The 25,760-nt window shown below is 47.3% G+C and overlaps 1 protein-coding gene across 2 annotated transcripts in view; it reads left to right on the forward strand.

The window, feature by feature from the left end:
• TJP2 (tight junction protein 2) overlaps positions 1–25,760 on the forward strand; it is a 142,071-nt gene that overhangs the window by 17,519 nt on the left and 98,792 nt on the right. The window contains exon 2 of one of the 2 annotated variants that reach the window (XM_062208386.1): positions 13,626–13,746. The exons of the other annotated variant lie outside the window; for it this stretch is intronic. The gene's annotated coding sequence lies outside the window, so the exon portion shown is untranslated. The remainder of the gene's footprint in view (positions 1–13,625; positions 13,747–25,760) is intronic. 2 annotated transcript variants of the gene reach the window in all.

Consider the following 25,760-nt stretch of genomic DNA (forward strand, 5'->3'; position numbering starts at 1 on the left):
TCCCACCCTGCTCTCTGCTATGGCCTGGGACAGCAATAAGAAGATGGCCCAAGTCCTTGGGCCCCTGCACCCATGTGGGAGACCTGGGAGAAGCTCCTGACTCCTGGCTTTGGATCAGCTCGGCTCCGGCCCTTGCAGCCATTTGGAGAGTGAACAAGCTGATGGAAGACCTCTATCCTCTGGTTTTACCTCTCTCTGTAACTTTGTCTTTCAAATAAATAAAATAAATCTTTTTTAAAAAGCTTTCTTTGGAATAATATGTATTTAAAAATTTTTACATAGATAAGTGACTTTTAATTGATAGTTGTAAAGAATTTCTAGAACTCCAAAGGAACTAACTAATTACATGCATATTTCTAAAGAATTTCTAGAATTGTAAAGAAAATGTCATACAAGTACATATCGGGCAGGGGCGTTTGACTGGATTTTTTTCTGTGCTGTTGTTTTTATGTAATGTTACGAAGGAGTTCACACAAAGATGACAATTTAGCCAAATGAATAAATAAATAAATTAGAAAGCTGAACAATGTCATTTATGGGAGGAAAGCAAATTCTTTCTAATATTTGCAAAGGCTGAATTATTTTTCTAATGAAAGACTCAGTTTTAATTTTATATGAACTCATCATAGATAATAGTTACTTTGTACACTCTGTGTGTTAAATGCATCAAAAATAGCAGTGGAAAATGAGACATTAAAACATGCCATTTGTAAAATCTCACTTCGATGGCACTCAGACAGCTTCCCCTGGGTGACAAGTTGACCTTGACTTTTTGTGGTTGTTGGCTCAAGCTTGATTTCTCAGTTGAGAGAGTAATAAAGTCATTTGTATCACCCGTCATTAGAAATACAATGTGTTAGAACAAAGACTGTTGTGTGAGTGTAATTAGCTCTTCCTGTATGAGTAAGTGAGGGCTGTGTTGGAGCTTTGTCCACAGCGGCAGCTGTCCTGGGGCTCAGCCTGGGAGAGAATCCCTGAGACTAGCTGGTACTGATTGTTTACATGACAGCCAGTGGGAGCAGTATTCCTATGGGAGTGACTCTTCCAAGACCACCTGGTTCATCTGTTGTGGTTCACCACTTGGTTGTGGTCAGATCTTATCAACAAATCAGGCCCAGTGAAGGGAGCTTTGGTTGTTGGAAGAAAACTTAGTCTTCATCTATTCAGTCTTAAATGGGGCAATTGACACTTAGGGAGTAGTTGAAGGGTTAAGACATTGAACTTCAAGTTTTCTGCTCTTGCACCCCATCTGGTTTCTTTAAAAAAAAACAAAAACAAAACAAAACAAAAAAAAACTCTTCCCATTTGTTGGAGAGAGGGAAGAGACTGCATTTGCTGGTTCACTCCCCAGATACCCACAACAGCCCTAGCTGGGACCAAAGCCAGAGTGAGGAACTCAGTCCACGTGTCCCACGTGTGTGGCAGGAACCCAGTTACTTGAGCCATCCCTGCTGCCTCCAGGAACACTGGAGTCAGGGGCCAGAGCAGGGACGGGAGCTTGTCGTGGAACCCAGGCACTCTGATGTGGGCCAGGGGCAACTTAACCAGTTTCTTCATCACTAGGCTAAATGCCCCCCACCTCAGGTTTTCAATCACACTCTACAGTACATAGCAATATCTTAATTGATCAATGATATACCTTAATATAGTTTAAAATATATTAGTTTTCAGTATTAAGAAGAGATAAAACAGGATGAGAGGGAAAAAAGGGAGACACATAGTTTCATATTTTCTTCCCATGTTCCAAAGATTATTGGTTTATATCCCCAGTTTGGAGAGCACTGCTAATGTCGTTCAGATAAGAAAGAAAATAAATTTGGAAATTTATTGAGGAAAGATATGTGTGTGTGTGTAGACATAGAGTTCAATATTTGGGACACACTCATTGAGATTGATTATAGTTATTCAGTAGGTTCACCAGAATTACTGCATAACAAAGGTACTTTATGTATGAATTTGTTTGCAACTCCTTTATGTTGCCATAGTAGATCGAACAGGAAAGAGAATGCCTTGAAAAAGCTGGGAGGGGGCCAGCAGCACTGTGGCTTAGAAGGTTAAGCCTCTGCCTGCAGAGCTGGCATCCCATAAGGGCACCTGGCTCCTCCACGTCCCATCCAGCCCCCTGCGAATGCACCTAGGAAGGCAGTGGAGGATGGCCCAAGTGCTTGGGCCCCTGCACCCACATGGAAGGCCCCGAAGAAGCTCCTGGCTCTTGGCTTCAGCCATTGCAGCAATTTGGGGCACTGAACGAAAGATTCTCTCTCTGTTTTCCTTTCTCTATGTATCTCTGCCTCTCAAATGAATGAATGAATAAATGAATGTGGGGAGAAGGGAGTTGGAGAAGTCAGAGAACCCTTTCAGAGGGACAGAAACCAGACTCCGATGACATTCCACAGAAGTCAGTTTATTTGCTTTTGTGAAAGTTTAACCCAGATCTCCTGGGATGGCAGTGACCTGAGGCATGGCTGGATCCAGAAACTAAGTGATGTGCGGATGTTGCTCTTGGCTCCATGAGTCTCAACTGCTAGAAACAGCAGCCAACAGCCCCGGCGTCCCGTTACCCCGGCTTAGCTACGGCAGTGGAATAGGCATTTCCCTCCTTCCAGGGAAGACTGGCTGGTCCAGGCTGGGTACCTGGCCCATGCAGGGAGCCACTGTGAAGAAGAGGTGGTCAGCCGTACCACCCAGACAGCAGGAAAGAAGGGTTCTCTCCAGGGAGACCCCTACAGACCAGGAGAAAAAGGCTGCTCATTGCCATGCAGTGTCTTCTTATTTTAGCAGGGTTCATGCCCCTTTGGTTCTAGAAGTATTTCAATGTTATTTCTAAAAAACTGAGTTCTTTCTTAATTAGTCTTTGCATTGACCCAAGCAAGGGGTTTATTACATTTAGAAGTGCTACGACCACTGGAATCCTTCCTCATTTGTCCAAGTCCCGGGCTTTTAGAGAGAGATTTGTAGAAAGGGCAAATCTGCTTCTGATTTTAGTTCATCCAGAGGCAAGCAGGCTTTTTGTACCAATTATTACCAGACCTCGGGATAAATCACCTCGTGCGCCATTACTACGTGAGGGATTAGCGACCTCAGAGATTTATGTGCGGATTAATTGGGGAGTGTACGTTCGATCTCTCTGTGTAAAACCACAGCCATTGCTGCAAATCAATCCCGCTTGTGCTCGATTCCGAATTCCTCAGCCTTGTGTAATACCGGCATTGCAGGGAGATCTGAAAAGCCGTTTTCTTTCTTTATGTGCAGTGAGGTCTCCCACCCCTCACCCCACTTCGTGTGGTGGCTACGGCTGGCCAGGGATGCACAGAGCATCTAAGGGAACAGCAGTCGCTTGCAGTGCAGCCAAGAGTAGGGTGGTTGCTAGGGCTGGGCAGTGACCACAACATAGGGGACCTTGTGATGAGCGAGACAAGATGCGGTACAAGAAATACATGGCTATTCTGGAAGCCGCTGTTGGTATCACCCCGCTTAACAAAAGAGAGCTGCTGCCTGAGAGCAGAAGACACGCGAACCTGTGGCGGCACCCTGGGTAAGCAGAGCTTCCGGCCGTACGTGTACGTGCTATCTGGCTGTTGGGTGGGCCCCGGCAGAGAAAGGGGTCATCTCTCTCGTGGGCTTCACAGATGTAAGTTCTTCATTGAGAAAGTATTATTTCTTCTTGATGGATCTGGAACTCAGAGACTGACTGAAAAATAGTAGTGGAATTCCTGGGCAATACTCGAACTCCCAAAACATGCCTGGAGCCTGTTTTTTGCAATCTAGACACTTAATTTTCTGACGTTGACATTTTTTTCACCTGGTCTACCAATGCAATGGTTCTTAAGGATGAGCGGAATGTGCCGTATTGTCTTCCTCCTACAGTGCAGGTGATTTTCCGAGTGCAGTGAGCGTGCGCGCTGTGTTTCAGGGGGATGCTCTTCTTGAAACGGTGGCTTCACTTCACACCTCATTGTACAGCCTTGCTGATTCTTCCTCAGCGAAGAAGGGTCTAGAAGTTGTCTCCTGGATGGCTAGAGACCTCGGTTCTAACTCGCTGCTCTGAAGGCCTGCTTTTGTGTCTTACACACTGAAGAGAAGCTGAGCTGAAAAGGCCTGTATGGTTGGTAATACTGTTAGCGCCTGGATTTCGTTTTTAAACTGAGTGAGCCACACATTGGCATTCACCGAACAACTTGTATAGCAAGTGATATTTCTTTTTTGAAAACTAGAATGGTGCTAACATTTTTATCATATAAACAATGTACATTCATTATTAAGACTTAGAAAATTGAGAAAGATAAGGGAGAAGTGCTCACAATGCCATCTCCCTAAGGAAACTACTCCAATCATTTAGTGGTTTGATTCCCAATAGGGATGAGGAATTCTCCCCATACCAGGACATTTGTAATGTGCAGGAGCGTTTCTGTGTTACATCCCTGGGTTGTTTCTGGCTTCTGCTGGACAGAGGCCGGGGGGGCGGGCGAGGGGGGGCTCTCCAACATCCTACAGCGCACAGCACAGCACCTGCCACACAGAATTGCCAGGCACCAGCTATCATTAGTGTCCCTGGGGAGTTGTTGGATTGAGATAAATTTCTGTCCCATCTGTGAAGCTGCTCTTCGTGAGAAAAAAAAAGTTAGCTGTTTCTTTGGGAGGTTTCAGGGGTGTTTAGGAGGGAATTCTGAGGCAGCACCTTTTTGTTACAATGTTATGATTTTGCTGTGTTTCTCTTGAAAGTGAAAGTAAGCACACATGTGCATGGAGGGAGCCGAGGCACATGGTGACTGTGAACAGAGGGTGTGTAGGTTGATCTCAGCAAGGATCATGGGAAACCTGCTGTAGTGACGAATTGTGATTTTTAGGGGGTCTCGCCTGTTGCCTTCACCTTGGTCTCAGAATGACACAAGTTCATAGCAGGCAAGACCTTCTGGCAGCAGATAAAACTGACTTCATATGGTATCCACGTGCCAAGGGATGGGTTGTTCTTGGAGTATCCAGCTGGGCAGGACCCTGATGCCCAATCTGGACTTCCAACCAAAGGTATATTGCAATTGATTAGGATTATTTGTTCTGAACACCCGGCTGGGAACTGAAGATCTGCAACACGTGGTCTGTGTATCAGTCCTGAATTCTAGTTAAATCTTAGTACCTTTTTTTGTTTGTTTATTTAACAATTTATTTATTTGAAATGCAGAGTCACAGGGAGAGGGAGAGACAAAGAGGCCTTCCATCTGCTGGTTCAGTCCCCAGATGCCTGCAGCGGCGAATACTTGGGCCGTCTTCTGCTGCTTTTCCCAGGCGCGTTAGCAGGGAGCTGGATCAGAAGTGGAGCAGCCAGGACTTGAACTGGCATTCATGGGATGTGGGTGTCAGAGGTGGTGGCTTTACCCACTACAGCACAAAGCTAGCCCCTAGTCTTGTATCTTACAAGTTGGAATCCTGGTGTTGCTGAATTTTTGATCAAGGCTTGACCCTGAGAGAGACGCTGAGTACTCTTAGTTTCATTTTTTTTCTTTTCCTTTTTCTTTTCTTTTTTTTTAAAAAGATTTATTTATTTATTTGAAAGACAGAGTGAGAGAGAGAGAGAGGGAGGGAGGGGGAAGAGGGAGAGACAAAAGAGAGGTCTTCCATCTGCTGATTCACTCCCCAAATGACTGCAATGACTGGAGCTGGGCTGATCTGAAGCCAGGAATGAGGAGCTTCTCTGGGTCTTCCACATGGGTGCAGAGACCCAAGCACTTGGGCCATTTTCCACTGCTTTCCAGGCCAATTGCAGGGAGCTAAATGGGAAGTGGAGCAGCCGGGAATCAAACCATTGCCCATATGGGATGCTGGAGCCACAGGTGGTGGCTTTATCTGCTGTGCCATGGTGCCAGCCTGGGCACTCTCAGGATCATTCGTGAAGTGGTTCACCTTGAACAAGCCCCATGATACAGGTGTGTAAATTGACTGCTAGGTTATTAATTTCTGTTGATAGGAAACCTTCCTGCAATTAGAATGAGTATAAATACCCTAAGGATAACCCTCTCTGCCTCTCTTCATTTCTCCAAATCATCCAAACAAAAGTCAAATTACTTGCTGTAAAGTGATCCTTAGCAAGGAAAGTCGGATGTGCCTTTTTAAAAAGTATTCCCCTTTTGTTGAAAATTGGTTTTATTTATTTGAGAGAAGAGTGGCAGAGAGACATAAAGACAGAGAGATCTTCTGTGTGCTGGTTCACTCCCCAAATGCCTGAAGCCAGGAGACTGGAACTCCCGTCCAGGTCTCCTATGTGAGTGACAGGGACACAACTGCTTAAGCCATTTCTTCTGCCTTTCAGGGCTGAATTAGCAGGAAGGTGGTTTTGGGAGAGGAGCCAGGAATTGAACCCAAGTACTCCCATATGGGATGGAAGCATCTTAACCACTGAGCAAAATGCCTGCCTCACTGTTCTTTGTTTTTGTTTTTGTTTTTTCCCCATTTTGAAAGAACGTTCCCTGGCCGGTGCCGTGGCTTAACAGGCTAATCCTCCGCCTTGTGGCGCCGGCACACCGGGTTCTAGTCCCGGTCGGGGCGCCGGATTCTATCCCGGTTGCCCCTCTTCCAGGCCAGCTCTCTGCTATAGCCCGGGAAGGCAGTGGAGGATGGCCCAAGTGCTTGGGCCCTGCACCCCATGGGAGACCAGGAGAAGCACCTGGCTCCTGGCTTCGGATCAGCGCGATGCGCTGGCCGCAGCGGCCATTGGAGGGTGAACCAACGGCAAAAAGGAAGACCTTTCTCTCTGTCTCTCTCTCTCACTATCCACTCTGTCAAAAAAAAAAAAAAAAAAAAGAAAGAAAGAAAGAACGTTCCCTTAAGCCTGATGAAATAACATTGCCTCAGAACACAAGACCCTCCTTTCTACATTTTGATAGCCTGAACGTTGCTTAACTGATTCCCACTTTTTGTTTGCTGACTCTCATCATCTGATCTTCATACTAAGCCCAGGATTCTCCATCTTTCAGAGACACCTAGATACCTCATTTCTGAAACTTTAATGCACATGACAATCGCTCTGTTGAAGATGTGGATTCTGGTTGTGTAGATTACGATGGGGCCCAAGATTCTGCATTGCTAACAAGCTCCTAGGGAATGCCCTCGGCCACGTGACACTTGGAGGAGTAACCTCCTGGAGAAGTCTTTTCCATTACAACATCTTTCTTTAAAAATTATTTTATTTTATTTTATTTATTTGAAAGGCTGAGCAACAGAGACAGTGGGAGAAACGGAAAGAGATCTTCTATTTGCTGATTACTCCTCAAATACCGTGCTAGTATTTGGCTGTGCCAGGCCAAAGCCAGGAGCCAGGAACTAAAGCTGGGTCTCCCTGTGGATGGCAGGAACCCAAGTGCTTGGCCATCTTTTTTTTTTTTTAAGTTTTATTTATTTATTTGAAAGAGTTGCAGAGAGAGAGGGAGAAACACACACACACACACACAGATCTTCCATCTGTTGGTTCATGTCCTAAATGGCAACAATGGCTGAGACTGGACAAGGCTTCAGCCAGGAGCCAGGAGCTCCATCTGGGTCTCCCATGTGGCTACAGGTTCATCTTCTGCTGTTTCCCAGGCACATTAGCAGGGAGCTGGATCGGAAGTAGAGCAGCAGGGTCATGAACCGGTGCCTATATGGGATGTCAGTGTCACAAGTGGTGACTTAACCCAGTGCATCACAATGCCAGCCCCACTTGGGTCGTCTTGTGCTGCCTCCCCAGGTGTATTATCAGGAAGCTGGATCTGGAGCTCGGAATACCCACTAGTGGGTCCAGGCACCCTGACGTGGGATGCAGGTGTCCCAAGTGGCGGTTTAACTCACTGTACCACAATTCCCATCTCTCTGTCATGTGCTCTTTCTCTCCACCCCCTCATTTGATTTAATTTTTATTTATTTTATTTGAAAGGCACAGAGACAGGGACAAAGAGATTCCATTGGCTGGTTCGGTCTCCAAACGCCTGCAGCAGCCAGGGCTGTGCCAGGCTGATGCCATAGCTGGGAACTCAATCCATGTTTTCCATGTGGGTGGCAGGGATCCAAGTATGTGGGCTCTCATCTGTTGTCTTGCAGGGTGTACATCAGCAGGAAGCTGGATTAGAAACAGAGCCAGGACTTGAACCGAGGCACGCCAGTGTGGGATGTGAGCATCAAGCTGTAGCTTAGCCATCATGCCAAATGCCCACCAGCTTCCTTCTGTCTCATGCCCATGCTGTTTTTTGATCTTTGCAATAGCTTTTCATCTCAATGCTCCCCCCTAGCAGTGGTTAAAGGCCTCAGTAGCAGGAAGGTTAGCTGTTGGCTGTGCTTCTATGGAGGGAACTCTTCCCATGAATATTCTGAGATTTCTGTTGGGCTGGTTGACTAAAGAGTGAGTTTGGGGCCGGCACTGTGGTGGAGCAGTGCCTGCCGGTCTGGCAACCTATATGGGTGCTGGTTTCAAGAACTGGCTGCTCCACTTCCCATCCAGCTCCCTGCTAATGTGCCTGGGAAAGCAGCAGAAGATGGCTCATGTACTTAGGCCCCTGCACCCACGAAGGAGACCATGAAGAAGCTTCTGGCTCCTGGCTTCAGACTGGCCCAGCTCCAGCAGTAGTGGCCACTTGGGGAGTGAACCAGCAGATAGATCTCTCTCTGTGTACCCCCCCCCCCCCCGTAACTCTGCCTTTCAAGTAAAGAAATGAAAAATGAGGTTGAGTTTTCTTCCAAGCATTCTCTTCCATTGATTCTTTCTTTTAAAGTTGTTTGTTTATTTAATTAGAGAAGCAAACAGGCAGAGACAGAAACAGAGACAGAGAGCTGTCATCTGTTGGTCCATTCTCCAAGTGTCCACAGTCAGGGTTGAGCCAGAGCCCTGGCAGAATGAGCACCGGGAACTCAATCCACATCTCCCGTGTCGATAACAGGACCCAACTACTTGAGTCAATACCTGCTGCTTCCCAAGGCGCGTGTTACCAGGAAGTTGGAGTCGGGAGTGGAGCTGGGACTTGAACCCAGGCACCCCATATGAGACGCAGCTTAACCATGAGGCCAAATGCTCACCCCTGCTCATTCCTCTCAAGAGGTGTTCTGATTACTACTACATCCGTGTAATCCTGCACAGTTTTCAGGAGCAACATAATTGGAAGTCAGGTCCTAATCCAGGATTCAAGACCTCAAGAAATGTATTCATCCCCCCTCCTCCTACCTCCTTTAGTTCTTTCTCTTGCTGTCTGAAAGCAGGGCTGTGCTGGGGCTTCTGCTCCACACACTGTGCAGTCACAGCATTGGCCGAAACAAAGACCTACCAACCAACATCGGACTGGGGGTTGTGAGTCCGTTGAAGCGGAGGTTGAGTGACTTACACACGTGCGCATTCACCTCTAAGCCCAATATGTGATGGGCGCTCAGCAAATATTTGGCCAGGCCTTACTTGGTTTCTGTGTAGCCACAAATGAAGGAAGGAAAAAAAAAAAAAAAAAAAGGAATTGATGTCCAAATACAAAAATACTGAGCCACCTATGGATTTTCCTTTTTTTAAAATTTTTTAAGATTTGTTTATTTATTTGAAACGCAGAGTTATAGAAAGAGAGCGAGATAGAGATTGAGAGAAAGATCTTCCATCTGCTGGTTCACTCCCCAGATGGTCCCAATGGGTGAGGCTGGGACTGGCCGGAGCCAGGAACCAGGAACTCCATCCAGGTCGCCCTTGTGGGTATGGGGCCAAAGTATCTTGGCCATCTTCTGCTGCTTTCCCAGGTACATTAGCGGGAGCTGGATCAGAGGTCGAGTAGATGGGACTTGAACTGTCACCCATATGGGATGCTGGTGTTGCAGGTCGTGGCATAACCTGCTGTGCCACAATGCCAGCCGATAGATTTTCTTTTTAAAGTGTGTAAAGTAATTCAGTACTAACAGATGTTGCTTGGCAATAAGTTTACTTCTTTGTCAATATTACAATATATTTTCCTTCCTTTTACCAAGTCTTGTTTTTTACATTCTTGTTTGTTTCTGGGTCCAGCAGTGTGGTACAGTGGGTTAAACCCCTGCCTGCAGCACCGGCATTCCGTTTGAGCACCTATTTGAATCCTGGCTCCTCTACTTCCAATCCAGCTCCCTACTAAGGCTCCTGGGAAAGCAGCGTAGGATGGTGCAAGTACTTGGGTCTCTGCCACCAACGTGGAAGACCCAGATAAGGCTCCTGGCTCCCATCTTTGGCCTGGCCCAGCCCTAGCTGATGTGCCATTTGAGGAGTGAACCAGTGCATGAAAGGTCTCCCTCTCAGTCTGTCTCTCCCTCTCGCTCTGTCACTCTGCTTTTTGAATAAAATAAATAAGTCTTTAAGAAATAAGAGAGAGGTTTTTTTTTTTTTTTTTAATTTGAAAGGCACTGTATGTGTGTGTGTGTGTGTGTGTGTGTATGAGAGAGAGAGACAGAGACAGAGAGAGACAGACAGACAGATCTTCCATCTGCTGATTCACTTCCCTAATGCTTGCAATAGCCGGGGCTGGGCCAGGCTGAAGCCAGAGCCAGGACCTCCACCTGGATCTCCCACATGGATGGCAGGTGCCCAAGAACTTGGACCGTTATCACTCCTCCCATGTATATTTCCAGGAAGCTGGATAATGGAGTCACCAGGACTCCAACCAGTCTGGTATGTGATGAAGGAGTCCACAAGGCCCACCCCTAAGTTTTCTTTTATTTGGAATCCCTTGTCACTAATAGTATATTTTAGGGTTGGGTATGGTGTAGTGGGTTAAGCTGCCAGCATCCCGTATAGGAGGGCCTGGGATGGAGTCTTGTCTCCCTTTCCAACCCAGCTTCCTGCTAATGCATCCTGAAGGCAGCAGGTGATGATGGCCACGGTGCTTTGGATCCTTATTCCTATGTGAGAGAGGCAGGTGGATTTCATAGCTCCTGGCCTCCGCAGGACCCAGGCCCAGCTATTTTAGGCATCTGGAGAGTGAACCAATAAATGGAAGATATCTCTTTCTGTCTCTCTTTCTGACTCACTGCCTTTCAAACAAGCAGATAGATATAACCTTATTAAAACCGTGCTCTTTAAGAAATAATATCTTCTAGAAGTCATAGATCATTACTAAGGGTTTCCATACATGTTAACATCCCATGGAATATTATGAAAAAGAAAGTTAAAGCTACTCTGTCTTAGAAATGCAGGAAATGATTGCATTAAAAAGCAAACCACTTCAAAGAAACAGGCTCTCTCTGGAACTGACACCTGTAGAAAAATTTCCTATGAGGGCCAAAAGCATAACCAAACACATCTTGAGTTGCTAGTCATTTATTTATCTTTGGAAGTAATAATAGAAGCGATGGATGGGCCGGGCTGTAATCCTGGTGCTTGCTTTGTAGGATGTCCAGATGGCCTCGCTTTAGCCTTTGCCTACATTTCCCACTGATGTTCCAAGAAAGGAAATGTGCCTCCTGCCCGTGCAAATGAAAGTCAACAGCATCGCTATGTCTGTGTCATCTTGTAGGGAGCAGCGTGTTTTGCCCAGATGCCACAATACCACTTTGTTTAGCAAACAGAAGGGTATGTCCAGAACTGGTGAGAAGCCACATTCTTCCTCCCACGGGAAGTTTTCCCTGCGGCTACCCAAGCGGAGCTGCCAGAGCCCAGGCCGAGCCCAGAAATGAGCCTGCCTCCTTGTGGTGTTTGAAAGGCTCATGCGGCAGTCATGAAAATATGCAAAAGGGGGATGTTCCTCGAGTTTTTGGTCTCAAGGGTAAAAAGAAAAAGAATTTGCCTTCTTTCCTAATGGTGAGTAACAAATAATCTTAAAGGTGAATCAGTATTAGGAAAGCTATGAAGAACAAATTCCCTTTTAGTTTAAGATGATTTCTCTATTATATTCTTTAAAGTGGTAACTGTGGGGTGGGTGTTTGGCTCAGTGGTGAAGATGCCAGTTAGGACCCCAGCATCCCACACTCAAGTACCTGGGTTTGATCCCCAGCTCCAGCTCTTGACTCACTTTCTTGCTAATATAGACCCCGGGAGGTAGCAGTGATGGCTCAAATAAATGGGTTTCTGCATCCACATGGGAGACTTGGATGGAGCTCCCAACTCCTGGCTTTGGTCTTTGTAGGCATCTGGGGCATGAACCAGTGGATAGTGTCTTTCAAATAAATAGATAAAAAAAATTTCAGATAATAACTTTTTTGGGTGAGCATTGTGCAGCAGGCTGAGCAGCTACGTGGGACACCCACATCCTCCGCTGGGATGCCAGTTCACGTCGTGGCTTATCCACTCTGCTCAGCTTCTCACTAATTTGTTCTGGGAGGCAGCAGATGGTGGCTAAAGTATCTGGGCTCCTACCACCATGTGAGGGACCAGGATGGAGGTCCTGGCTCCTGGTTTCAGTCTGGCCCCGCCCTGGCTGTTGCAAGCATTTGAGGAGTGAACCAGCACATGGAAGATTCTCTCTCTCTTTGCCTTTTAAGCAGTTGAAAATAAGTAAATATTTTAAAAGTATATTAGTTAAAAAATAAAAATGGTAAATTTTACATTAGTTATGTTAAAAAGTTTTTTTATGTTAAAAAGTTTTCTCTAGCAATTCTCTTATCTTCTGAGTTTTTTTTAACCTGAAGGATGAATTCTGACAAGAGTTTGTTCCGCAGAATTACCCTCAGGTGAATGGTGATGCCAAACTTGATGTGGCTACTAATTTTCTGTATTTTTGACAACCAGAAACGTTAGGGGCAGTAATTCCATGTCTGCAAGCAAGACGAAAACACATCCACACGAGCAGTTGTGCAGTGATGTTTTTAATAGGCAGAGAATGGGAACAACCCACATGCCCACCAGCCAGGGGTGGATGAGTAAAATGGGGTGCATCTATACAGTGGAATCACATTACTTGGCTGTAAGAAGGAATGGGGTTCTGATGCATGTTGCAGCCTGGATGAAGCTTGAAAACATCATGCTGAGTAAAAGCAGGCAGTCCCAGAGGGCCATATATTGTGAGTCCATTTGTATGGAACACCCAGAATAGGTGTGTCTATAGAGACAAAATAGATTGGCGGTTCCCCCCTTTCAGATGGCCAGATAAGGACTTGGGGGATTGCTTGATGATGGATGGCTAAGGGATGTGAAAGGTCTTTTTTTGGGAGGGGTGGTTAATGAAAATGTTCTAAAATGGATTGAGGTGATGATTGCACAGCTCTGTCACTCTTCTAAAAGCCTGGGGTATATGTGTAGCATAGGAGTTAAACCACTGCTTGGAACACTTCTGTCTTCTATTGGAGTGCCTGGGTTCAAGTCCCAGCTCTGTTTCCACTTCCAGCTTCCTGTTAATGCACACCCTGGCAAGCAGGAGATAAAGCCCAAAGTAGTCTGGTCTCTGCCCAAATTGAGTTCCCAGCTCCTGGCTTTGGCCTGGCCCAACCTTGGCTGTTGAGGGTATTTGGGGAGTGAGTCAGTGGGTGGGAGATAAATGCCTGTCTATCACTGTCTGTCTGCCTTTCCAAGAAATAAAATAAATTATCATGAAAAAAGTTGCACTTTAAAAAATAAATATAATAACAAAGTGTAGTTGGGAAAATTATATGGTGTGTGAACTTTAGTGCATTTCCCAAAATCTTGCCATGCTGGAAATGACCGTGTGGGATTTTAACAGCACTGTTCTTTCCAGGGTGCGGGGTACCACATTACTGTCGTCTCCCTGTGAGTGGGACTGGCAACCCAGCTACAGCTGCAGGCAGAAGGATCCCACCACACACAGACCCGTGCCAGCCGAGAGCCTGCTTCCCCAGGTACTTGCTTATTTGTCTCATCAACCTAGCTACTGGGTCTCCACCGTCAAAATTTGACTTGAATGACTTCCAGGTCACTATTTATGCTGCTGCTGCTATATTAATTGTTCAAGATTTAATGAGAGTGCCCTGTTTACCAAAGAACAGAAACATCTTCCCTGCATTTCAGGTCCAAATACATGTGTATACCTGCGCCTTGGTTGAGTGACCGCTTGCCAAGGACCTTCCTGGCTAATGTATATGATTATGAGTATACTTCAAAAAGTTCATGAAAATATGGAGTTAAAAGATACATGTGAATTTCGAAATGCACGAGTGGTTTTTTTTAATAACATGCATTGTTGATGGATATTTGAAAGGCCCCCTTTGAATGCATGGATTTCAATACTTTTTATACCAAAAGAGACTTATCTTCAAATTCCTTTTTTACACACACTTTTCAAAGCATGCTTGCGCAGCTCCTGTGGCTCAGAATAAATGCCCAGGTGATGCGATGGACATTTGGAGCTGGTAGTGGTTAGGGTTAGAGGGCACTTTGTAGGTCATGCTTTTTCATTACTGTGTAGGCAGTAAAATTACATAACAGTGGTAAAGCCCTTGGCTGAAAATATTAAACACATTGCTCACACTGGCTTCTAAAGATTAATTATATATAAGCTTTTAGTGAAAGAGCTAAGAGTGAGTATTATCTGTTTGCTGGTTCCATTTAAAGTATGAATTAAATGAGATTTACAAGGTATTAAATTTTATTTTGACAGATGCTGAGATGTATTTGTTCTTACTTAGACTTTAACCTCTGATTATAGGCAGGTCCCTGGCTGGCCTTGGCATTGTTTTCCTGTGCTTGTTTTATAATTCCTGTCTGTTGAAGCTGGGAGCCCCCGCAGGTGGATTCCAGCTAATGTGAGAACTGGAGTGGAGGGGCGTGTGCCTAGGGCATTCCGGAATGGCAGACAGCTGTTCAAACCGCAGTCCTGCTGCCTTCTAATTCTGTGGTCTTGGGCACAGGTCTTGATGTTTCAGAATGTCGCATCCTTTGTCTGTCATGGGGGGGTGTCAAGCATAAAGCTGAATGCCTTCATGTATAGTGAGTGCTTGGGCACCTCCCAAGGACCCTCAGGCTAGCTGTCCCGGTGGGGACACTTGCACTGGGAAGTCCTCAGCTTCCCCTGAATCAGCAGTGCTGTGTGTGGGCTTCACTTACTGAGATGTTCTCTGTGGAGCTCTTCAGGGTTCCAAAGGTGAGAAGACAGGTGCCTGCCCAGATACCAGAGGTGGCTTTGCTGAGAATGGATTTCTGTGTAGAGTCTTACTGATTCAGGCAAATCAATGAGAGGGTCAGCGTCGAAGGGCCTGAAGAATGTGTCTGTTTGTTCCAGCGGCTGTAACAAAATGCTTTGGTGTTAACGTATGGACAGCAGAACTTCATTTCTTTTTCTTTTTTTTTAAGATTAATTTTATGTATTTGAAAGACAAAGAGAGAGAGGTAAAGACACAGAGAGAGAGAGGTCTTTCATCTGCTGGTTCACTCCCCAAATGGCCACAATGGCTGGAGCTGAGCCAATCCTAAGCTAGGAGCCAGAAGCTTCCTGCAGGTCTCCTGTGTGAGTGCAGGGGCCCAAGGACTTGGGCCATCCTCTGCTGCCCGCCCAGGTGCATTAGCAGAGAGCTGGATCGGATGTGGAACAGCTGGGACCCGAACCAGCGCCAACATGAGATGTTGTTGCTGCAGGCGGGGCTTCAACCTGCTGCACCACAGCACAGGCCCCAGAACTTTACTTCTTACTGCTCTAAGAGGTGGGAAGTCCAAGGTCAGGGTACTGGCGCATTCACTCTCTGGTGACAGCCTGCTTCTTGGTATGTGGCTCCTTGCATGGTGGAGGGGACTGGCTGCCTCTCCCAAATCTTTCTTTCTTTCTCTCTCTCTCTCTCTCCCTCTCTCTCTCTCTCTCTCTTTTTAATTAATTTATTTGAAAGGCAGAGTTACAGAGAGGCAGAGAGACAGAGAGAGAGTGTCTTCCATCCGCTGGTTCACTCCCCAAATGGCTGCGATGGCTGGAGCTGGGCCCATCTGAAGCCAGGAACAGAAGCCTCTTCTGGGTCTCCCACGTGGGTGCAGGGGCCGAAGGACTTGGGCCATCTTCTACTGCTTTCCCAGGCCATAGCATAGAGCTGGGTTGGAAGTGGAGCATCAGAGACTTGAACTAGCTTCCATATGGGATGCCAGCACTGCAGGTGGCGGCTTTACCCGCTACACCGCAGTGCCGGCCCCCCCAGTCTCTCTTAGAAGGCAGAGATTCTAATTAGGAGGGCAGAGTCCCGCCTTCCCCTCACACTGGATTCAGATTTCATCATGTGAATTTCTTTTTTTTTTTTTTTAAAGATTTATTTTATTTATTTGAAAGACAGAGTTACAGAGAGAGGTAGAGCCAGAGAGAGAGAGAGAGAGGTCTTCCATCTGCTGGTTCACTCCCCAAATGACCTCAACTGCCAAAGCTGAGCTGATCTGAAGCCAGGAGCCAGGAGCTACTTCCAGGTCTCCCATGGGGGTGCAGGGGCCCAGGGACTTGGGCCATTTTCTGTTTTCCCAGGTCATAGCAAAGACCCGGATCGGAAGTGGAGCAGCCAGGACTAGAACTGGCGCCCATTTGGGATGCTGGCACTTCAGGCCAGGGTGTTAACCCGCTGTGCCACAGCACCGGCCCCTCCCACATTAGTTTGACTTCCCAGTGCCCTACTACAGAGCTCTTTAGTTCGTGAACACTAAAGCTTGGAATTCTGGGTTGATTTAACTCCTGGCAAGCACTCTCCCCAGCGCATCCCCTCTGGCCCTGGTTTCAGGCCCAGCAAGCATTGGTCGGGAGCCCTCTAATTGCCAGGCCCTGGGCCAGGTGCTTTTGTGCGTATTGTTTCTCTACCCAACAGCCCTGCCAGAAAGATATTAGCAGCTCCTTTTTGCAAATCAAGCAACTTGGAATCAAGATTGTAAATGATTGCCCCAGGATTGCTCAGCTCCCGACTCTCAAGTTCAGTGAGATTTCTGTAGTAACCATTGATCTCTAGGCTAAGTCTCCAGAACTTGAAGACTGAGAAAGATTTTTTCTTTTTAAATTTGCTTGAAAACCAGACCCACCCAGCCCCATCCCCACCTCTCCCCGCCATCCCCCTCAGGGACAGAGAGATTGTCCATCTCCTGCTTCACCCCCCAGATGCTTGTAACAGCCAGGGCTGGACCAGGCCAAAGCCAGGAGCCTGGAATTTTGTCCAGGTCTCCCATATAGGTGGCAGAGACCCAGCTAGTTGAGCATTACCTGCCATCTCCCAGGGTGTTCATGAGCAGGAAGCTGGAATCAGAAGTAGAGCTGGGACTCAAACCCAGACACTTTGGTATTGTTGTGGTGTGCCAGCTTATCAGACTAGTAAACAGGTTTTTCTCAAAGTCTGCTTCTGATGGATAGTAGCTGCCTGAAGTTAAGGATTCATAGGTGCTTTCCAGGTTTGTTGAGCAAGTTGTGATCCATTAGCAATGTCTGGTATGTGTGGAGGAGGGTATCTGTAGAGCCTGCCCTTGACCTAAGATTTCTGATTATCAGCCTCTACCCCTCTGTCTTCTCTTATCATCTTGGAGTCTCCTCTGATGATCACTGGTTTTGTTTGTTTGTTTTTTTAATAGCTGAAGGACAGACACACAGTGCTTACACACATGTGTAAGAGAGAGAACTTCCATTTACGGATTCATCACCCAAATGCTGAGGATGAAGTAGAAGCTGGGAGCCAGGGACTCAGTTCAGGTCTGCCACGTGGGCGGCAGGAAGCAACTACTTGAGCCATCATCTCTTCTCCCTCACATCAGAGTTAGCAAGAAGCTGTAATCAGGAGCTGAAGCTGGGCATTGATCCTGGGTGCTTCTATAAGGGATGCAAGCTGCCTTTTTTTTTTAAGATTTATTTATTTGAAAGGTGCAAGGGGGGGGGGGTCTTCCGTCCTCTGGTTCACTCCCCAGATGACAGCAATGGCCAGAGCTGCACTGATCCCAAGCTAGGAGCCAGGAGCCTCTTCTGGATTTTCCATGTGGGTGCAGGGTCCCAAGGACTTGGGCCATTTTCTACTGCTTTCCTAGGCCATAGCAGAGGGCTGGATCGGAAATGGAGCAGCCGACACTCTAACCGGTGCCCATATGGGGTGCTGGCACTGTAGGCGGCTTTCCCTGCTGGGCCACAGCGCTGGCCCCAAGGGATGCAGGCGTCTTAACTAGTAGGCCAAACATGTGCCCCTGATGAGCACTGTTTGCTTGAGGCTCATTTCTTCCCACTTTAGGAGGCTTTGGGGATCACCTTTCTGGCTCTGCAAAATTATCTTTGCCTTCAGGAGGAATGCCGGAGCCTCCCTTCCTAGGTAGACACCTCATTGCAGGGCCGGCACTGTAGCATAGCAGGTTGGGCCACCGCCTGCAGTGCCAGCATCCCATGTGGGCGCTTGTTCAAATCCTGGCCACTACACTTCTGATCCAACTCCCTGCTAATGCACTTGGGAAAGCAGCAGAGGATGGCCCTGGACTTGGACCCCTGCACCCATGTGGGAGAACTGGAGGAAGCTCTTAGCTCCTGGCTTCTGCTTGGCTCAGCCCCGGCTGTTGTGGCCATTTGGGGAGTGAACCAGTGGACAGAAGATTGTGTCTCTCTTTCTCAGTCTCTTTCTAATCTTTCAAATAAATCTTAAAAAACTGATCTTATTGTAGGTCAATTCTGATACCTTAAAGGTTTGGCCAACTCATCCCATCGTGGGGCTGGAGAAGGTGAAATCTTTCAGCTTCTACTGCTGTGCACCTAGGAGCCCCTCTGTGGTGCCACCTCTCTAGGGCTCCTCGGTCTCTAGGAATTCTCAGGGCTCATGTCAGCCACCAGACTGCCTTATAATGAATGGACACAAGCAGAGCAGTGCTTCTCTAATTTTAGGCACATCAGAATCACCTGCAGGGGACCATTGGCAATACCAGCATCTCACGTGGGTGCCACTTTATGTGCTCCACATCCCATGTGCTCTACTTCTGATCCAGCTCCCTGCTGATGGACCTGGGACAGCAGTGGAAGATGGCCTGAGTGCTTGGGCCCCTGAACTCGTCCATATAGGACATCTGGATGGAGTTCCAGGCTCCTAGTTTTGGCTTGGCCCATCTCTTTCTCTTGCAGCCATTTGTAGTGAACTAGCAGATGGAAGATCTCTCTGTCTTTTTCTGTAACTCTGCCTTTCAGATAAATAAATACATGTTTGAATGAAGAATCGCTGGGGCTGGCACTGTGGCATAGAAGGTTAAGCCTCTGCCTGCATTGTCAGCACCCTTATGGGTGCCGGTTCAAGTTCTGGCTGCTCCACTTCCAGTCCAGCTCTCTGCTGTGGCCTGGGAAAGCAGTAGAAGATGGCCCAAGTGCTTGGGCTCCTGCACACATGAGGGAGACCCAGAAGAAGCTCCTGGCTCCTGGCTTCGGATTGGCCTGGTTTCGGATCGTCCCTGCTCCTGCCGTTGTGGCTATTTGGGGATTGAACCAGCAGATAGAAGATCTCTCTGTCTCTCTCTCTGCCTTTAAAATAAATCAATACAAATTTAGGAAAAGAATCACCTAGAGACCTTGGGCTCTATCTCCAGAGTTTCTGCTTCCAGCAGTTTGCTGTGAGGCCCAGGGATCTGCATTTCTAACACATTCCTAGCCAGACCTGTACCTGTGGTTTGGGGCCATAGCTCTGGGCCTGGCTGACCTGGAGGGTACTCTCCGCAGCCGACTCAGAGCCTGGGCTTCCTTATGGCCAGTGCAGTTGTGGTCAGGTTCTCCACCTGTGGTTTAGGATTCCTTCCTCTGATATTTAATGCACATCTTGCACAGGGCCCTGGCATGGTCCCTGGGGGCACTGGAGATTTTTTTTTTTTTAATATTTATTTATTTTAAAGTCAGAGTTACACAGAGAAGGAGAGGGAAAGAGAGAGAGGTCTTCCATCCGCTGGTTTACTCTCCAATTGGCTGCAATGGCTGGAGCTGCGCTGATCCAAAGCCAGGAGCCAGGAGCTTCCTCTGGGTCTTCCCACGCAGGTGCAGGGGCCCAAGGACTTGGGCCATCTTCCAATAGCAGAGAGCTGGATTGGAAGAGGAGCAGCTGGGACTAGAACTGGCACCCATATGGGATGCTGGTGCTGCAGGCAGCGGCTTTACCTGCTAAGCTACAGCACCAGCCCTGGCACTGGAGATTCTGATTTGGAACCAGCAGTTGCAGAGCTGTGTGAAAAGGACTGCTCTTGCCCCCTGATCCTGGAGGTGGCAGAAGGCCTGAAGCAGTGACTCATTCCAGGGAAACCTGCCAGGGGAGCAGGCATTTGAGAGGAAATTTGAAGATGTGCAGAGGGGAGAAAGAAAACTCAGGGGAGGCACTGGTGTCCTGTCATGGCAGGTAAAGCTACCTTTTGCAACTCTGGCAGCCCATTTTGGAGCACTGGTTTGAGTCTTGGCTGCTCTGTTTCCTATCTAGCTCCCTGCTAATGCCCTTGGGAAGGTAGCAGAAGATGGGCCAAGTGCTTGGGCCTCTGCACCCACGTGGGAGACTTGGATGCAGTTCTAGGTTCCTGGCTTAGGCCTGGCCCTGCCATGACCATGGAGGCCATTTGGGGAATGAACCAGCAGATGGAAGATGTCTCCTCTGTGTGTGTGTGTGTGTCTCTCTCTGTTATTCTACCTGTCAACTAAATAAATCTTAAAAAACCAAGCAAATAAGGAAAAACAAACACAAACTAGAAACCCGAGGAGCAGAGACTGCACATCACAGGACCTGGAGAGGCTGTGCTGTGCTCAGAGAGGTTTGTGTTAGTCCAGCCTGCATCCGTTAGGGAATGAAGTATCGACCTGTGATAGCGATGGTGTCGTGTGGGTGCCTATCGTGCGGTGGCTGCCGTGCCAAGCATTTTACTCTAATGGTTTTAGTTAATTCACATCCTCACCCCATGAGGGCTAGCTCTTGTGTCACAAAGCACTTGACGCTGGGTGCCTGAATCTGTTATCTCACAGTTCTGTAGGCTGGAAACCCAAACCACAGTGTGTGCGGGGTGTCTGAGGGCTGTGAGGGAAGGGTTTGTTCCAAACCTTTCTTTATGACTTGTAGGTAGCCGGCTTCTCTCTCCGCGTCTTCCCGCCGACTGCCCTCTGTGTGTGTCTCTGTGTCCCTAGTCCCCTGTGAGCCAGGACACCACTCATTTTGAACTGGGCCCACCCTGAAGTTCTCACGTTGGCTTGACTACCTCTCTGAAAACCCGCTCTTCACATACAGTCGTGTCTCAGGTCCTGAGGGTTAGTGCTGCAACACGTGACTTTTTATTTCATTATTTTTTTTTCCAATGTGTGACTTTTGAATGCAACCCGTTGTGCCCTGCCACAGAGGAAGAAATGGAAATTCAGTGCAGGGGAGCTGCCTGCATCACATGACCACCAGGCTGAATCACACAAATGTGCCGTGTTTGTTGTGCCAAAACAGTTGAAGAGTGGCATCGTCATGAAGTTGAACCTAACAAGTCGCCCAACAAGGGCTTGTTGAAATCCAGGTCTGTCTGACTTGGTGGCTGTGCTCTTTAATCCAGTGCTCTCCTGGCTTCTGGAATTTGGTTTCTGCTGTGTTTATAAAAGTGTTAGTTAGTGGACTTGTATTTACTTGGAATTATTTGTATATTTACTTGGAATGGTTTCAGCATTCAGGAATTTGAGCAATTTAAGAATTAGCTATTCATGGAAATTTCAGACAGGTAGTTTTATCAGTACCCACACAATGATTTCATACTTTCTTAAGTAGTTTTTTTTTTTAAAGATTTATTTATTAGCTTTTATTTTAAAGGCAGAGTGACAGAAAAGGGGAGAGAGAGTCACTCTTCCATCTGCTGGTTCACTCCCCAGAAGGCTGCAACAGCCAGGGCTGGACCGGGTTGAAGCCAGGAACCTTGAACTCCACCTGGATGCCATGTGGGTGTGAGCCCTCGGGTCATCTTCTGCTGCTTTCCCAGGTGCGTTAGCAGGAAGCTGGATTGGAAATGAAGCACCTGACATAGGTCTTTTTTTTTTTTCATGGCATTAAGGTGTCAAAAGCAGCAGCCTAACCTGCTGCACCACAATGCCTGCCCCCTCTCGAAGTATTTAAAATGAAAAACCAACGACAGGATTAATACTGAAAAAAGCAGGGAGCAAATATTCTAACACAGAATACCTTGGGATGCCCTCATCTCATATCAGAGTGCCTGGGATCTAGTCCTGCCTCCACTTCCCATCCAATTTCCTGCTGATGAGCCTGGGAAGCAGCAGATGATGGCTCAAGTTCTTGGGAGATTTGGTTGGAGTTCCTGGCTCCTGGCTTCAGCCAGGCCCAGCCCCTGATGTTACAGGCATTTGGGAAGTGAACCAATGGGTGAAAGATCTCTCTCTTCCCCCTCTACCCCTCTCTACCTCTTCCTCTCTACCTGTCTCCCTCCCCCCCACTCTACTTTTCAAGTAAATGAAAAACCATAGGGAGACATTCTGCTTATGGGATTTAGTGTTTGGAATGTAAATCTCAAGAGGCTCTGAATCTCTTGGAAATAAACCTTGCTGATTTGTGTTACACTTAGATCAAAACTTTGGAGGCAGGAAAAGCTAAAAGCCCCGTCCTTTCCTGAGATTGAATGACTCTCCTGTGTTCCGTGGCCCTCACATCTGTTCAGGCAAGGAATCTGCCGTACCTTCTACAAGCCTGCTGCTCCTGCAGCTCCCCACCCTGCCTGCTGTCCTTTCTTACCCAAGGAGTGCGGGAAAGTAGCTTGATGAGGTCTTAGCCGCCGAGAACAAGGCCAGGCAAGCTCTCCCAGAGATCATGAGACAGCAAGGCACAGGTTCTGAAGTCAGGTGTTCCAGCCACACGGTTTAGTGAACAGAAAACCCACTGGCAACACGAGGGCAGAGATGGAGCCTGCTGACATAACGAGGTTCCAGTGCGAACGGGGTGCAGGAGTCCTGCTTTGGAGGCGTGTCCTGTCTCTGCCTCGTCAGCTTTCCCTGCTGATGGTGTGGTCACAGAGACCAGAGTGGAGGTTGGGGAAGGACATTCAGAAGAGAAGGTAGCTAAAACCAGCACACACTTGCCTTGTGGGAGGGATACGGCTGCGGCTCACCAGTGATCTGTGTACTTTTTTTGTTTGTGTCGTTGTCTTTTTAAATTTATTTGAGAGCTAGGTAGACAGAGAGAGGCAGAGAGCTCTCATCTTCCGGGTCACTCCCCAAATGCCTGCTCTGATGGGCCTGGGCCAGCAGATGCTGGGAGCCGGGACTCAATCCAGGTCTCTTGTGTGGATGACAGGAACCTCACGGCTGGCCTCCCAGAGTTCACAGTAGCAGGGAATTAGAATTAGCAACTAGAGCCAGGAGTCGAACCCAGGCTCTCCAGTGTGGGGAGCTGGTGTCCCAGCCAGTGTCTTAACCAAACAGATCACTGGAGTGATTGATCTATGCTTAACTGCTTTGTTGGGGGCAGAGTATAGATGGAGCCAGAATGGGACATAACGGATGCCACCAATGGGTCTTTGATTTAGGGCCATCCTGGCTGCCAGTCTCGTGGTAGTGTGACCTGGATCTTATTAATATTTATGAAATATTTATCCTTAACAATAATATCCATCATAAGTTTTAAAAACATTTACATATAAGATAAATGCAATTACAAGTTAAATATTGATATTTACTGTTTCTGGGGCTGGCTGGCACTGTGGCGTCATGGGTAAAGCTGCTGCCTGCATCCCATATGGGCACCAGATCACGGCCCAGCAGCTGCACTTCCCATCCAGCTCTCGGCTATGGCTTGGGAAGGCAATGGAAGATGACCTAAATGCTTGGGCCCTTGCACCTCTGAGGGAGACCGAGAAGAAGCCCCTGGCTCCTGGCTTTGGATCTGCCCAGCTCTAACTGTTGCAACCATTTGGGAAGTGAATCAGTAGATAGAAGATTGTCTCTCTCTGCCTCTGCCTTTCTGTAACTCTACCTTTAACAGAAATTTTCTATTTTTCTTCTGTTTATCTTTCACGTATCTTGCTAACTCATTATCTATCTTGAGCACATCTTATGAGTTCTGCCTAACACACTACTTGTTTTCTTATTATCGATGGTAAATGAATATCAGGAGTTTTATCCATCTGATTTTTTTCTTTCTTTTGCTCTGTACCAGTTTTAAAAAGGATCTTAAGTAAAAATATTTATTCAGTCAATTCTGGTATATTCCTACAAATGGAATATCATGCAGGCAGAAAATGACCAGCAGTCTGTGCAGATACAGTCACGCCGTATTCTTACATAGAAGTGACAGTTGCAGAAGAGCCAGCCTGATCCACATCAGCTTCTGTCCCAGGTGTATGAGGTGGTAGGAGTAGCCACACGCTCACCTCTGCGGGGTTCCCTGGAAGGGTGCTCACCCAGTTACTGCCAACAGTAGCTCACCCTGGCTGGTGACATTGTAGTTGCATTTTACTACTATTTTGGGAATGTAGTTTGAGTAAATAATGAATTATTATATAAAAATGGTTGATGGAGGGTGTTTGGCCTCACAGGTGAGATGCCTACATCCCATGTTGGAGTACCTGGCTTTGATACCTAGCTTCACTTCTGACTGCAGCTTCCTGCCAACGCAGGCCCTGGGAGGCAGTGGTGATGGCTCAAGTCATTGGGTTTCTACCGCACATATGGGAGACCTGGATTGTATTTAGTTTTGGCTCCAACCAAGGAATATTACAAGCATGAGTGGATGAGCTATCTTTCTGTCTCTCAAATAAATAATCAAAAAAAACCTGACATCCAAATGTGTGTAAGTATATACAGACATGTAAATAAATTTTAGAAAAAGTTCTAAGACCAGATCCTTTCTTGTGTGGCCCAAAGGCATCATTTTGCAAATAAATGTTTCACCTGCCTTCACAAATGTCATCTTCCAGTCTGGTATCAGAGAATTCTAACAAAGCAGAATTTCCCAACCCCGCCTCCCTAGGCAAATCCCCAAATCCCCAGGGGGTATATGCCCCTTCTCAGATCTGTGGAATCTCTGGGGAGGAACCCGGGATGCTGTCCCCATCATCAGAGAAATGTAGGACATCGTGCAGAGAACCGTGAATGCTGGAAGTCACATTTTCAGTTTTTATTGACTCTGTCTTGGAACTGCTGTTTGCAGGCCCACTCCTTTTGCTTTCAGCTGCCTGTGCTAATTTGCAGGCCTGCCCTGGAGAGCTAGCTGTTTGCAGCCCTTTTCTGAGGCCACTTTCTAAAGAGTTGAACATTTCTGGAGAGGCTTTGACAGTTTTAATCTGTGTTCTCAGGGCTAGTGGATTCTGTGACTTGTTTTTATGCAGAGGCTCCTGGAGGGCTTGTGCTTCCTGGGACCGGGACCATCCTGCCCCTCTTACCTTAGATTTCTTCCCTTGCTTGGCAGAGGAGGGCTTTTTGCTTAGGACAAATTGTTACCAAAATGTTTCTCTTGAAGCATTTGTTGAGGGGGTAGGGGAAGGGAAATTCAGTGAGACCCCAGAATCCCATTTGAATCAGACTCTTAAGTAACCAACTCATTGTCTAGAGTCGCGTGGCGTTAGCCTTTTTCCTGTTTCGTAGGAAGAGTTTCACAAACTTGATTCCCCACCACTGTTCGGATAGAACATACTTGGGTTGCCGCGACAGCTTGGGTTCTAATTAGCAGGAACCACCAGTGGATGGAAGATCTCTGTCTCACTGTCTCTGTCTTTCTGAGAGGAGCTAAAAGGAACACAAACCCACCACCCCACTCCATGCACTTGTGTGGTTGTGGGAGAGGCAATGAGTGCAGTGGATAAACAGGGCCACAGAGCCCTGGTCGGGGGTCTAGCACCATCTGCTTGGGGCTGGGCTCGGCACGCTCCCTTCTCTCTCTAAACAGCTTCTTAACATCTAAAGCAGGGGCCTACAGAGTCATGGGGAACGTGTACGTTCAGTGTGTTCATGTAGTGC

The sequence above is a fragment of the Lepus europaeus genome, chromosome 12, assembly GCF_033115175.1.
Source record: "Lepus europaeus isolate LE1 chromosome 12, mLepTim1.pri, whole genome shotgun sequence".
NCBI lineage: Eukaryota > Metazoa > Chordata > Mammalia > Lagomorpha > Leporidae > Lepus > Lepus europaeus.